At 37.3% G+C, this 15,994-nt stretch overlaps 1 protein-coding gene across 2 annotated transcripts in view; it reads right to left on the bottom strand.

The window, feature by feature from the left end:
• Positions 1-15,994, bottom strand: part of ADAMTSL1 (ADAMTS like 1) — a 476,591-nt gene that overhangs the window by 438,803 nt on the left and 21,794 nt on the right. The window lies entirely within an intron of this gene.

Below are 15,994 nucleotides of genomic sequence, written 5' to 3'. Positions count from 1 at the left end.
GCAAGGGTGAGCTACATCAGCAGACTTGAAAAATGCTTCACATCTGTGCATAGCCTATTTGTTCATACCATCATTCTCCCTTATCAACATCTCAGTTATGGCTGGATTATAATTCAGCATTTCTGGAGGTAACTGAAAAGCTGACCATAGGGAATGTAGATTGGAGGTCAGTGTAGTTAGTTCCTTGAAAATAAAAGTTTTAATAGGGGTCTGGTAGCAGATCTGATGGGACTCTTTCATATGTTGTATCACACTGTGACCTTTCTTTGATGTCTCATGGCATATCTGAGAGATGTATTTCAGCACTGACATTCAGAATATTTCAGATTAATCTTGCCTTTCATGATAGGATTACAGGGAAGAAGAAGGGTCTTCTATAAGACCCAGCTTTGCAAAAAAAAGTGAAAAAGAGGTAAGTGAATCCCCTTGACGCTACAGGGGGCTGTTAGGATGAAATTCTGCACCTCCTGAGCAGCACCAGTGTCAGCCTCACTAGACACTGCAGTGGTAGCACAGGTAAAACTGAAAGTAGAAAAATTTTTACATCAATTTGATTTCTCTTTGCTCAGAGCTTCCTTTTTTAATTAAGTCTTAGCTTCATTTGTCCAGTCACGGGACTGAGAAAATAAACTCAAACTTGTAAATTAGTGAAAAAGTGAAAAGAAGCCAGAGATAGTCATCCAAAAGTCTCAAAGTATTAATATCACAGAAACTTACAGGGAGCTAATAGAAAAATCCCCATCAAACAAAAGAAAACAAGTTTTACTTAAAATATTTTCTTGTAGTTTAAAGGCTTAAACAAACAGAAATATTTACAGGTTTAATTTACATAACAGACAGACAAAGCCTATTGCAGTAGAGTAAGCAAATACAGAATTTCTTACAAGTAGAAAGGGACCTGTAGCACACTTCATGTGGTGGTGTACTTGTGTATTGCAGGCAGAGTGTTTTTACTGAGTCCCCCTAGTGATCAAGATCTTCCAATCTGGGTAGTGTCCTCTAATGGTACATTCACAGTTCAGAAACCCACCTACTCTAGTGTTTACTGTGAAACACCTACTTCTTGTTGCCAAATTTTACCATCCATTTAGTTTGTCCTCCTGTATCACTGATTCCTACAATTTTGCCAGTAACAGAGTTACCAGGAGACTACTTTAGCCTAGCCTTTCCTGGGCACTTAGAGTCTGACCTTTCTATCCCCCGTCACCCATTCCCAGCAGTACGAGGAGAAGGTCCCCACAGCACTGGGTGGTGAACCCAGTGGCACTGGGGAGAGGCCAGGTCCTACTCAAGAGAGATATTTTCAAAGGTCAGGCAGGTCTGCAGACAGAGGTGCAACTTCTTCAGCCTTTTAGCAGTTTTAAGGTAAGACCCATTCCTAAAAAGCGGATACCAGACTGCTTCCGACATGGTTACAACACCATATCTGCATCCTATTTCAAAGACTAGAGATTACAAGACCTCTGGTTTCAATGAGGTTGGGCATCCATGCTTTCATCCTGGGTTAGGTTGCTCCTCTCAGCATAGCACTGTCCGAATCCACCCCTCTACAGCCTGCTTCAGCTGTTGCTCCTTCTGGCCCTGCTTGTCTTAGTGAAGGACTGCTTGTTTCTCAGGTAAATGCTTCCTCAAAACTTCTGTTGAGAGGTGCTGCTGTGGTAGGCAAATAGCCACCTCTGAAGCTTTATACAGCCACGTTACTGAAGCAGTTGATAATTTCAGGCCTCCATATTTACCTGAGGGCAAAATTCTGGAATATGAACATGAACTCACTGCCTAGTAAAGCAAAAACAGTAGGGGAAAAAAGCTATTAACCTTTTCTATACTCGTCAGACTTGAAGGTTTTTTCTTTAAAAAAGGTCAAGCATAAAGTGTCACCTGAGCACTACCACAGTATATATAATTATAGATCATAAATATATTATTTTATCGCAATAAGTTATAATAAGGATAATGCCAGGTGTTTTATTAGCTTTTCTTAAACACTTATGATCAGAAAATAAAAAAGGTATTTTCAGATGGCAATTTGTTCCCAAACTATTAGGGCTGTTCAAGCACAAGTATGCTTCAGTTCCAAGGAAACTCCATGAAATTATTACATGTGAATTTGGATGCTTTAAATGGGCACGCTAAGACATGTGCAGCAGAGGCAATTAACTGCAAAGGGTATTTCTTTTACTCTCATCTCTGCTTATATAATTTCAAAGTAATACTAGTAGTAGTGCATAGAAGGTAGATAATTTAATATAAGATAGTAAATTTATATTTACATGGCTGCTTTACTGGAGATTGAAAATATAAAAAAAATACAGTATTGGTTTGTATATTTATGTAATATAAATTCATCACTTTTTCTTACTTATTTTATATGTATAAATATAAGAACATACTGTAGACATTATAGGGCCTTATTTATATTTGGATACAGGAGCCATTAAAGGATGCAGAAACAAGAGGTCATTTCTAAAATGGGTTCAGCTGGAAGGAAAAAATGGTCTCAAATTGAGTTTAACAGATTATGAATTAGGGGACTTCATCTCAGTTCTTGAATTAATACATTTTCCTCTGCATCACTGGGATCTCTCTGCAGATGAGGAATCACTAAACAGCAGCTGGTCAGAGGTAATGGAAGTATTAAACATTCTGCTGAGCAGGCTAAAATAAGTCCATAATAATGTTGGGGCAGGATCCCTTATGTACAGTCATGGCATTTTTTTTTAAATGCTAGTGCTAGAACTAGCATTTCCCCATCCCTTTTTTAATGACAGCCTGTGTTATAAATTAGTCTGAAGCTAAATCTTAAATAACTCATTTAGATTCTTAGTATCCTCTTTCTAAAAGCAGATTTTAAGCTAATCTTAAAAATTCCGAAAAAGGAATAAATTTTCATTTTCAATAATCTGTTGAGATATTATTTTCCTTACCTACTTTTACATTAATCTTCTCAAAAATAGCTGAAATCTCATTGTATATAATTTCAAATTTATGTTCAGCTAACTAGAAGGACATAATAAATGCAAACATTTTGGATGCACTGATTTAGAAGCTGGAGAATCCATTTCTTACTACCAGATGACTATCAGTTATTATTTGGCTGAAAAGTGTAATTCAATTCAAAATGCCCTGTTGTTATTACTTATTGAGAACTAGCTGTACACAGTAAATTATGGAGCTAATCAGAACTGTGCTCTACATCTAAAACTAAATGCTCCATCAAAGATTGACTGTATTTGTTGCAGCTAGTGAAATGAACCACTTTTTAATATGTCCTACACGATTTTTTAATTTTTAGTGTAATCCAGTAATTGAGGAATATACCACCAGGACATCTATAAATAACAGTTCTCTGGTACCATACCTATTACGGTCTACTCAGTTTTACTCTTTTCCTCCATAATTTTTATCCATCTTGCTAAAATATGTACAGATTGGTTTTAAGCTGGAACATGAAAGTAAAGCTTTCAAATGGTACAAAAACGATGTAATGTCAAACACAATATAGTCCTACTACTTCCTGGTCTAGTGAGTATAACCACGAAGAAGTGGTACAGGTAGGGCTTTCACATGTTTTAATAATCCCCAAATTCCTTACTAGGTCTCTGGAGCAAATGGTAGCCAGCCAGCTTCACAGCAGCTTGCTGTGACTTATACTGCAAACTCCACTGGTACAGAACAGGTTCAGAACCGACAAAATCAAGGTGATTGTTTGAGTGCCCACCAGCTCCCTACATCCAGGAGCAAAGATGCAGACCAATCCGCAATGTATTCTGTTACCAAATGAGAACTAACTTATTTAAAACTCTAGCACGTGTGATTCTCTTGGTGATAGAGAAAGCTGAAAGCTTACTCTTGAAGCATGGGAATATCATATCTTAATTAACCAAGAGGGCATGTGATACAGTTTAAAATTGTAAGAGAATGGGGAAAAGAGTAAGAAACAGAACCTGTTTTTTTGTTTGTCATCAAATTATATTTTCTGTTTGCCATAGGTTTCCTTTTTTAGTCCTATTTCACAATGGATCAATGCTATTTTAAGCTGTGAATATTGCCCCTTTATTAGCACCTAACAACTAGATCTTGGCACTAACGTTACCCGTCACAACACTGACAAAGAATAAATCACAAAGCTACCGAAACAAAGTTTCTTTTAAAAAAAACCTGAAAATCTAAAACTCTCATTTTAAAAATAATAGTTAATATTACTCAGCTTTTTAAAGAAAAATCTTTGCTGGATTCTTTGTTTCATACTACATTTCCTAATTTCTATATTAGTCATTCTTTGCAATTTTCATGATCCATATGGGTAATCAAGGAAAGTCCCTGAAGCTGATACTTCAGTCACAGTCTTTTTCAAGTCTTGTGAAGGGAATTAGTCAATGGAATTTATCAGATGTAGCATGTAACCTGTCACTGTCACCATTTACAAAAAAAAACAAACACAAAACAGCTAATTTATGGAGTTTGTAATGCTTCCACAAACTATCTGACTTTGTTCCAAACTATCTCATTCTGGAGAGTTTTCTGCATATGTTATCAAAGTAAAGGTCTGAAAGAATGCTGAATTCATAGGATGCATGCTCTGTCCTACAGCATTTGACAGATAGCACATCCCACTGATCTGTGTCCCAAGAGGAAGGCGGACAAAGGCAGTGAGAGAGGACATACCACCAAACTATCCTGTCCCATGTGACTATTGAAGAATTTGCTCTCAGTAATGCCTTCCCAGTCCCCAAGTACTTTTCCTTCTGCTTATTCCATTCCTATAAATTATTTTGCAAAATATAAGGATCTTCATCTACAGAACAGGGAGACAGGAATCAAAGTCGTTTTTTACCATGGTTGGTAGCAGTTTTACCCAGAAACATTTAAGTCTGCGAAGCCTAGAATGTTTCTGAACCACAACCTTAATACTGGGTTCACTCTATAGCTGGAGACAGATCTTGACGAAAATTAAAAGGTGCATTAAAAAAAAAAAAAAGGAAAGGACAACACATACTTCAAAACAACAAGATGTACATGCATCAAAACAACAAGGAGTCAACCTGGGACTTGTCCTTTCCACTGCCCTAAATTAACTACAGCATCTTTCCTTTTGAATAAGTACCAGGGTTTGACAAGCTCACAGTGAGGTATAGAGCTTAAGAACTGAAGCAGAGTACTCAGGTCACACAGAATAGAGATCAGACTTCTATAAGATGCAGCCAGTTAAGATAAATTAATTAAGAGCTTGCTTTTGGCAGGATAGTATCTTTTAAATATGTATTCCTGTTTCAATGTCTATTTGAGTTTGAGCTATACTCTAATCTGATTGGGACAAACCCACTGCCACATCATACCCTTTAATACTCACTAGGAACTAGAAACACTTGCAGAATGCAGCAGTGTGCTAGGAACTCCTCTATCAACAGCTCAAAGTTAAGCAAACTGCCTGTGTAAATAGAAGTCATTTTCCTTTGCATCTGAAAGGCAAAGTTTAATTAAGAATGCAGTTATCTCCGGTGAATAGGAAATACTTTTAATTTTATGGTGCAGCATTCCTGACTCTAGTAGATTATGTTAGAAAAAACAAAACAGTCACACCTTATCACTGCCATTAAGCAATGCCACACTTTGCCACACTATTTTTGGTTAGCTACTGAACTGAATGGGACAAGGTGGGTGTAATATGATGAAAAGTTAAGGAAATGCTGGATTGAGGACTTTGGCATGATTCAATGGAATAACTGATGAGTTTCTAAAGAAAAAATAAAAAAGTGAGATTAGCCTGAAAAAAATATTTGCACTGTATAAACATTTCAGAGTCCTATCCATATAGCTTTAAAGTCCTTAACCTAACAAAAAAGTTGTTTTGTAAAATGCTCACTTACACCTATGCTCCCAGATCTCATTGATTCTTAGTAATAAATTTTCACCTCTGAAAATAAAATTTTTATATTTTGCAAATTTTTAATTTTTTCCAAAGTTTTTGTCTTATCCATGTATCCCAAGCCTATTCTGGCTTATCCAATTGTTTGTGTGGAGTATTAATTGCAGTTTGCAACGTAGGTTGTTACAGAACTTACCTTCGAGGTCAAATTCTATTTAGGTCTTCAAAACAGTCAGGCTTCTTCAGACCTTGGATCAAATCTCTGAGCAAAAAGCATTTATATTGCTATTTTTGTGATTTCACTGTGTACATGTTTAAAAAGTTCTACATAAAAAAGTAAAAGATCTGTGCTTAATTTAACTTTTGCTTCCATTTTCAACTATAAGACACACATGCAGTGAAAGCAACTGGAAACCCTGTCAAAATATTGCAACAAATGGTTAATTACCTCAGGTAAGAAAACACAGTATGTATTATTGCCACTCTGTGTTAAAAGACCACTGCATTCTTAACTTTCTGACTCCTGCTTGTACTGGCTTGTCTCTCTTTTGCCAATGGAGATTACATGCTCTGTTCATTTGAAGTGTAACACACAGTACACCTTACATGCCAGAGAAGGCTAAAGCATGTGAATTGTTTTTCCACTATCAGTGATAAGTACTATTTGTGCTTCATATAGTAAGAAATTTCAATCAAGTACCAGATTAAACAAAGAGTAACACAACAAGTCAGTCTATATATAAGACTGACAAGTCAGTCTTTATAGGTCCAGTTTTTGCACTTGCAGTGGATTACACAGATGCTCCATTCACATTTTACCTAATAGCTAATTGCTAGCAGAAACCTGAGGGCACAGTTCTGATTTGAATCATGAATTTTCTTAACTTGTACTAACAGTCCTTTGCTTTTGTTTTCTTTGGCCCCCCACCCCAAAAAAAACTTTTTTAGATAACCTTATTTTAAGTTCCTCACATCCATTATTACATTTTAGTTGTCTTTTATCAAAGCCATTTTATGTACAGAACTTATTGTAAGCAGAATACAACTATTTCACGGATAACTTGTTGCAGTGCATGCTTTGTACTATGATCTAATGTGAACCATACATTTTCAATCCCATGTCAATGATTAAACCAAGTCCTTTTTCTCTGCAATTTTTCCCATGATGCTAAGCTTCCTGTTGTCAGTTGTGTTACCTCCCTGAAAGAATATTTATCCAATTAGGCAAACAAATGGAGAAGCTGCTACATTGCTAGCCTAGACTCACAACAGTACATCAGTGGGCCCCCAAACGTAATTTCAAAGTGTTTCTCCCACCTATAGACAGCTTTGAAATTAATTTTCTGGAGTGATATAGTTACATTGCATGGATTTGCTCACCATATGGGCAATCACGCTTCTTGATGAAAAATGGCATATGTTAGCTATGTAATCAAAAAGTAGCTGTATGGATCCCAAAGGATAAGGAAACTTTAGCATTTAATTGACTGAACCATACATTCATCACCATAAGAGATATTTGTCCTGCCAGTTTGAAGTTGCTTCTCCACATAAAGCCAAAACACAGTCCCCAGCAATAGCCAGGCCTTTCAGAGAAGAGATTTAACAGACCTCCCCTACTCTTGGGAAACCAGTAACAAAACTCAGGGAACTACACTTTCACTCACATCAGGTAACAGTTAACTGGCTCCTGGGTGTCTCACTGAAGAAATGGCGTTTCAGTCAGTAACACTGGACTACCCAGTAGCTGAAGTTGCTGCAATTTATTGTGTCCTGCAAAGCACTGGAAAAGCCTGATAATTATTTAAACTGCCTGTGACCTGTCTTTGCCAAGCTTCCCTTGTCCTGTAATTCCTGCCAGAGTTAGCTGACTTGCTAATGAGGAGAAAAATATGTTCATACATCTGTCATACCTATTCCCACATTTAAAGGCTCCCGATTACCTTTTGGTGCTTTCCACCAGGTTTGAAATCTCTTAGACATGGTCTACGCACCATGTTTTTATGAACTGCTACTGTCCTTGGAATTTCTTTCCCTCTGGTATAATTAAGCTCCTGCCATGGTCAGTAATCGCGGCACGCACAAGCTCAGTCGTATGCTCTGTTGTCCAAAATAGCTCAGCCCACGGAATGTGGTTTCTATCAGAGTAAAATGCAATTGTATAGCTATAAATATCCATGCTCTTCTTAGAGTAGGCAACAAACTACTTCTGCTATTACTAACCTGAGTGTAAGCAAGACTTTTCGAAAATAAGAATAATCTTCTCCTCTTGAGGCTGAAAAATTAATATCACCATTAACACAAATATCCATCTGTGTAAATGGACTACTGACATGGTCAGTCTCCTGATGATAATCTCAAAACTGATTCCTTCTGTATGGAGAGTGGTCTTCTCAGAGGGTGGAGAGGGGAAAGAAAAGAAAGAGGTCCATACTTCATTTGAATATAACTTAAAAAAAAATTTTTTTGAAATATCATGATTGTCTTGACCCAGTTCTGCTTACCCACTGTTCAAGCCATAGCAAGTGGATTTTAAGAAAAATGCAACATTTCACTGTTGCTCAAAGCAAAGTAGCCAAAAGACTAGGCTCTTCAGACAGACCTTTAAAAATTACTAATTCTGACAATATAATTTTAACAGGTAAAAATACGATCTTAAATAAGTGTTAGTGAGAACTGATTATTATTCAGAATATAGACATAGTAGTTTTTTTCTTTTTTACTGACTGGATCTGATTCGAGACTTCAAAGGCAGTGAGAGTTAAGAATCTTTCACTTCTAAGGAATTAAGACAACAGGTAAAGTGTATTCATGATTATAGCTCATGCCAACTGTTATTTCAAAAATTTCAGAATTTTTTTTTTTCTATCAGGAAAAAAAAAAACAAACCATGATCATTTGAAATTTAAGCACAGCAAGTTCAGACAAACCACATAGGACTCAGTACTCGGATTCAGATTCCAGTGACTTTTGCAAAGCAGCTCAGTGCCCTCTCCATCAGGCTGTGGCCTCCCAGGCTGTCACTGGGCCACAGATTTAGAGCGGTTAATCACAGAGATACCAGAAGTTAACCTACATGTGCCGAATTAGGAAGGCAGTCCTCCTAAGCTTACTGTATACTGAATAGAGAAACACTGGCACTTTGAGAAAAAAAAAAATCACATCTTCCAGAAGGTGCAAAAACCTGCCTGCTTTTGACAGAACAGGGACCCTAAAATATTTTTCCCCTGTTTGAGAATTAAGCAGAGTGAATGACCCTTCCATCCCAGCTTCCTTCTTCAACAAAGAGGAGCCATATCATAAGACTTTGTAATAATAATTACCAGTGACAACTTACAAATGAAGTGCAGCAGAAACAGACCCAAACTCCTCACTGCGCAGGCATCTTTCTCATCTTTCTGGCTACTCTGTAATGGGTGCTCTTCTTTTTCTTTTTCATACTGTGAAACAAGAAAACCATCCTGGATGTGCAAAACCCTCAGAAGAGAAGTCTTGGTAAATTGAAATTGTTAAATTTCTACAAAATGTTTTGACAAACATCAGGCAACAGTTGAAAACATGTTAGATAGGAACCTCTGACTAACTCGTTTTTAGGAAGAACATGTAAACAAAGATGTATTTGTTCAACTGGTAAGATCTTACATACAAAGTAATCACATCCCTTTATAATCAAGTTAGGCATTTATATCAACCTTTTAATAAAAGTGGAAGATCCATCTGAAGAAAGAAAACCTATTACAAAAGCACAATGAAGGCTGAAATTCACCCTAGCCTTACACAGCACATGATGTTAATGATAGCTTTAAGAAGATGGTTTTTACTGTGAAATGAGGAAAATAGTATCTGTGTTTATGTTATATACCACGAGGCATAAGACAGCATTGATTAAAATAATGACTTCAGTTCCTTTTGAAATGGATTTTCTTTCTAAAAACGCATGTGCACGCACACTCCTCAGGACTTAACTTAATCAGTACTTGATCTGAAGATCTCAGAATGGTAACCAGGGGTATTGATAAATAAGCAAATCAAAGTGACGTCTTACTTTATGTATTCATAATAAATAGAAGAAGAGTAAATGTAAGATATGAATCATGAAGAAACCCCTCTCTATGCCCTCTTGCCCAGCACCACATTCAGAGTCTCTAGATTTCCTATTATCTAGGCTCTAACTAAATTTTCAACATTTTACAGGTAAGCAATGAAAGCGCAGTGTACATTACACATATATAAATGCAGAGACAAGCAGTATATTCTTCTGTAAACTGAAAATACCCTTTCACTGAGGACTGGGAGTGGTAACACCCTTTTATTGACGTCAGTAAAAAGGGAAAGTTGAATCATTAACAGACGTTAAAAATCAATTTGGCTACTTCTGGCAGGTGAAGTCAGATATTTTATTGTAAAAATGATGAATCTTTTGGCTCTTTCTTTCAATAAATTGATTTTATGAAATAAGGAGTGATAAGGGAGTTTTATGAAGTATAAACAGTATATATTATAAATAATAACACATGGCCCTAGAGCAAATGCTCTTGTGATCGATCACAGCAGCAGAATCCCTTGAGTGGCTTACAGCATAGTCACACTGGGATCATCTATTGTACAATCCATATGTTAACTAGATAACTGCCTAGTGTGGAAAATTTATAAAGTTAAGGCTAATGAAACCAGTTTTGTTTGCCAGATTTATTTCTCACTGCAGAGATGATGTAAATGGATAGCAGCACATGGCAAGTCTTCAAGGGAGCAAACCCTACCTAATTCAGAGATTCAGCTCTCTAAAAGCAAAGAATAGTTTTGATTTCACCTTCAGAGTGTAATCAGGAGAAATAAAATACAAGCCAGAAAGCACTCACACTTTGCCTGCACCTGCCAGTTCATAGTTATATCAGCACAGTTCCCAGAGGTGAACACTGCCACATTTCAGAGCAGAGGGAGACATTGATTAACACCAGACAATACCAATTCAAAACCACACAAATAAGTGAACAGTCTCAACAGGAGTTACTGGCCCAGTGTCCCAAAACAGTTTGTGCAGCCCATGTAATTCAAACAATGATGCAAAAGCACAATGCCAGATGCCCATATGGAAATGTCAATAAAAAACAAACTTACAAGACCCTCCCAACTATCATAGCAGCCATTTCTATGCAAACCTGTTATGGGAGCAACCTGGTTCCAACTCCCTGTGGCTGAGTCAGCACTTTGTTTTCACTTTTCAACAGTGAGTTTATGGATCTTGACTCTGCTGACATTTGTTTCAGAGAGGAAAAGGAAAACTGGTCCATAAAGTTCCCAAAGGCTGAAAAGCAAAACCAGGAATGCTTGTGAGAAAATTGAAAGCAGATTGCTGGGTGGACTCAACTGCCAGGGAACTTGGAGCTGGTAGGCCCCCCTCTTACCAGGTGTTACTACAGAAATGACTCTAAACATAGCTTGCTACTAGCTCGCTAGTAGCTCACAGGTAATCAGGCCTGACGAAACAGGGAGAAACTGGCAGCTTGGTATGCTAGTACACAAAATAACAGCATGACCACCTTGTTAACCTTCCTCAAGCATGATAAATAAGACTGTCTGCCTATCACCACGGAAGAAGAAATTGTTCATTCAAATGGTTAGAGACGTCCAGACATACCTTACCCAGCAAGCATCACCTGTTTCCATACACAAAATAGCGAAATAAGATACTCTCAGACAATCTATGCTGCATTAATGGGCAAATCGTGAATTTTGCATGGAGGAAAAGACACTCTTTTCTTTTTTCATACTTTAGCACTTTACTATTTTCTTTTATAATCTTTCTAGTTGTGCTGGTGCCAAATATGTTATGAGGTAATGTTTGCCCCAGACAAATCTTCAATTCCAGTCATCTGTCAAAGGAAGAAGTCAAATAGCGGTCCTGCTTCCACACCTGGTCCTTGAACAAATCCATTGTACTGTATCTTTATGACAACCTATGAATTAATTATCATTTGCTTGCATTGGAAAAGTAATGGAGGAGATCTCACTGAAAAGCCTTCCATTCATCTTTGTCAAGAGACAGACTTGAACACAAACCTGATATTTTTAATAGCTCTTCTTCACCACACAAATCTGATGATATTAAAATAGCTCTTCTTCACCATTTTATCTAAACCAAAGGCATTCCTCATTAAGTTATCTTATGGTTGACTGAACTCTCCACAAATACATGGAAAGAATTTACATGTGGTCAGTTGATAACACCACCCCTCTCTCACCACTCCTTATGTTCAGCTGGATAGTGACTTCCAACTGATATCTGGCAGTTTTTAACCATTATTCCTTCTTTCTGCCAACTCCAGTCACATGTCCTCTATCTATTTGCATTGGACAAATAATTCTATTTTCCTTCTATTTTGTATTTAGAATCATAGAATAGTTTGGGTTGGAAGGGACCTTTAAAGGTCATCTAGCCCAGCCCCCTGGATTGACCAGGGATATCTTCAACTAGATCAGGTTGCTCAGAGCCCCGTCCAACCTGACCTTGAATGTTTCCAGGGATGGGCCATCTACAACCTCTCTGGGCAACCTGTTCCAGTGTTCCATCACCTTCATCATAAAAAATGTCTTCCTTATATCTAGTCTGAATCTACCCTCTTTTAGTTTAAAACCATTACCCCTTGTCCTATCACTACAGGCCCTACTAAAAAGCCTTTCTTATAAGCTCCCGTTAAGTATTGAAAGGCTGGAATAAGGTCTACCTGGAACCTTCTCTTCTCTGGGCTGAACAACCCCAACTCTCTCAGCCTTTCCTCATAGGAAAGGTGTTCCATCCCTCTGATGATTTTTGTGGCTCTCCTCTGGACCCGCTCCAACAGGTCCATGTCTTTCCTGTGCTGAGGACTCCAGAAATGGACAAAGTACTCCAGGTGGGGTCTCACTAGAGTGGAGTAGAGGGGAAGAATCATCTCCCTGAACCTGCTGGCCATGCTTCTTTTGATGCAGCCCAGGATACGGTTGGCTTTCTGGGCTGTGAGCACACATTGCTGGCTCACATCCAGCTTTTCACCCACCAGTACCAAGTCCTTCTCTGCAGGGCTGCTCTCAATCCCTTCAACCCACAGACAGCACTTAGTTCACATGAGGATCAGGAAGGCCCTTTGAAGTCTTCAAAAGAAGCAACCCAGAGCACGTGTAAAACAAATTCAGGAAAATCTAGTATTAAAAGAACTATCCTATCCACCATTTTTGCAGCCTTATCATTTTGGGAATATAGGATATATGAAAATTAAATAGCCTTGATATACCTTTTTATAGATTGTCTCTATAACGTCCCAAAGAAAAAAATACCAGAATCACATATTGTTACTGCCAGACCAATTAAAAGCTCTGCTTATCAGTTTTCAAATAAACCTGTATTTCCTTAAACCCATAAGTCTTCCAAAAAAAGTGACTGCTGGCCACCATATTATTAACTAGTATTAAAATGAGTACTTATACAGTGTTAGACAACTTTGACACTTTGAAATCATGACTTACTTTAACATTTTTAAATGGTCAGTTAATTACATCATTTTTTCCCCCAGCTAGAGGCAGGAAAACAAAAGTTATATCTAAAATTTATTAAGAAATATGCTTATTTCCTGTTATAACCAAGCTTTATTTTGCATATCCTTCACTATCATGCTATTTGTGATAGAAATAAAATGGTTTGTTCTGTCTAAGTTTGCATACCACATATATAAATTTATATAAAAAAGATTCTTAAGACTCACTCCGTGCTTATCTGAATTTTTATATGTATATACATATAAGTATAAATTTACATACATATAAATATAAATTTACATATTGAGAGATATATATGCACATTCCTTTAAAGTGTGTTGTTATGAAGGGTGTGCAGTTTGACTTATTTATTTTACTTGAAAAAGGCATCTGTGCTAAATTCTGAACCAGTAAGGTCACAAGACATGCAGTACATGCTGCTCAGGACCTGAACGTACCCACCATACCATACATGGTGATTTTGGCATGTTGGCTCAGTCAACTCTTAGAAAAGCAAAGGCTTTGGGTTCTTGCTCCCAGCTAACATTCCAATAAATAGAAATCCTTTTCACAAAAAATTAAATAAAGCATTCTCAAAGCGTTAAGGAAAAACTAACAAATCCAAATAATAAATTCTTATAGTGGTTATATTCACTGCAGGTCTAATCTAGCCTACTACTGTTCAAATCATTCAGTGTTCTTCAATTTCTTGCAGCACAGTGTCAGGAAAAACAGAAAAATATTCTGCAGCACTGGATTCAAAAGTCTCAATTTCCTTGAATGAAGTGATGATCTTACTAAATATTGTTATCTCCTAGATTATCTGATCTAAACAGTGTTCCTATACAATACAGCATGGTTCCCAAGCAGAAGTAACATGTGCAAACCTGCTTTTCTGCTTTCCCACCTACTTAAAATGGTATCACATACCTTACAGAGTCAAAATATGCATCTTTGGCTAATTGCCCACATTCTGGAATGTGTGCTTCATTAGTTCTATCGAATTTATCCCTTTGTGGTTATATTTATCTCCTGCTGATACAGACCATCATACAAATGGCACTACAGAATTCCTTATAAGCTCACATACTTAATGTACGGGCAATCAACATGTGGCTTATGAACAACCCTCTTGCAGTGCTACCAGTTAATTCACATGAGCAGCTGAAGACCTCTCCTAACATGGGGGCTAATATATAATTCAAATTCCCAGATAGGGTGGAAGGAGCTGCAAAGAAACCGCAGGATCCAGCAGGCTCCCAGTCCCAGCAATTGTCCCCAGGACAGGGTCCCTGAGGAGCCACACACTCCCGTGCCTCTGAGTTCTGCTCACCAAGGTGTCTGGGATCTGTTTGTGGCTCATAGTTACATGAAGAGTTTATCATAGAAGCCAGAGTTAGTGAGGCTGCCACTTCCATCTCCCAGTTCAAACAGCCTTACTGCACAACAAAAAACATCTCTTGTACCATGCAAAATGTTGTGCCTTCTATAAGGGGTAGATAGTATTGGTTTTGCGCAACAATGCTATTACTATGTAATTAAAAATAAATACTTTTGAGTCAATATATAGCTAACTTTTAAATTTCAACACAAGTCATTGTCTAGCTACAGATTCTTTGGGTAAAATTCTACAGTGTAGATAAAGCAGAAGGTGAGATTAAGATAATAAAACAGTGTGGTTCCTAATTACAGAGTCCCATTTTCATTATATGTAGCAATTGTCTACAAAAGCATGTTAAGATCTGACTGGTATTATTATCATTTTCATTTATTTTGCCTCAGACATGCAAAAAAAAAGCACACAAAAATACCCACTGGTCACATAGTATCATTTTGCTTATAAGGTTTTGCCTCTCTTGTTTTGTGTCCCTCTAGATTTTCTGTGTTTGCGGCTCACTTACATGCCATTCTACTGTATCTACTCTGCTCTACTATCACATTTGCTCATCACTGCTCCTTTCATATACAGACATATATCTATGTTTCCTTCGCTATTGCTTGCATGCTGGTGACTTTGATCCACAACACACTTCTTTTTCCTCTTCTAGTGACAGGACTTCAAAGATAGACAAGCCACTATCTCCTAATATTTAGGTCTCCAGGGCAGGACACTAAAAAATATCGAAACAACCTCCTCTAAACTTTTCTGTAAGAATGTGCCAGTGCATGTGCTGGATTTGGGGTGAGAGTGGGGATGGTAATAGGAAAAATCATCAGCAGAGAAAATAATGCCAGCATTACAGAGTTTGAGTTTTTAATTCAACAGTGCCTATGCATTATTGCATTAAAATGGTGCTGCATTCATACCTAGATAAATCAAGGATAAATGTGGTTCTTAGTTCTTCAGTACCAATTAATTAATTCCAGGTTATCATTATTAATCCAGTTGTCTTTAGATAATTTGTATTTTCTAGCTTCTAACATAGTAAGAAAACACTGAAATCCTTGAACAGTACTATCACAGTTCCTGATGAAGAGAACAAAAATATGTTTTCAAACATAAATGCATGCACTGGTAATTTGCTTTGATTAGAAAACAAAAGTTTAATGGAAGACTTGAAAAGGATTAGTTTTCTGATTTTGTCATGGTTTTTTCCATTAAACAAAATACAGCTA

The sequence above is a fragment of the Buteo buteo genome, chromosome Z, assembly GCF_964188355.1.
Source record: "Buteo buteo chromosome Z, bButBut1.hap1.1, whole genome shotgun sequence".
Taxonomy (NCBI): Eukaryota; Metazoa; Chordata; class Aves; order Accipitriformes; family Accipitridae; genus Buteo; species Buteo buteo.
The sequence above is the reverse complement of the archived record's forward strand: the minus strand, read 5'-3'. Positions and strand labels throughout refer to the sequence as shown.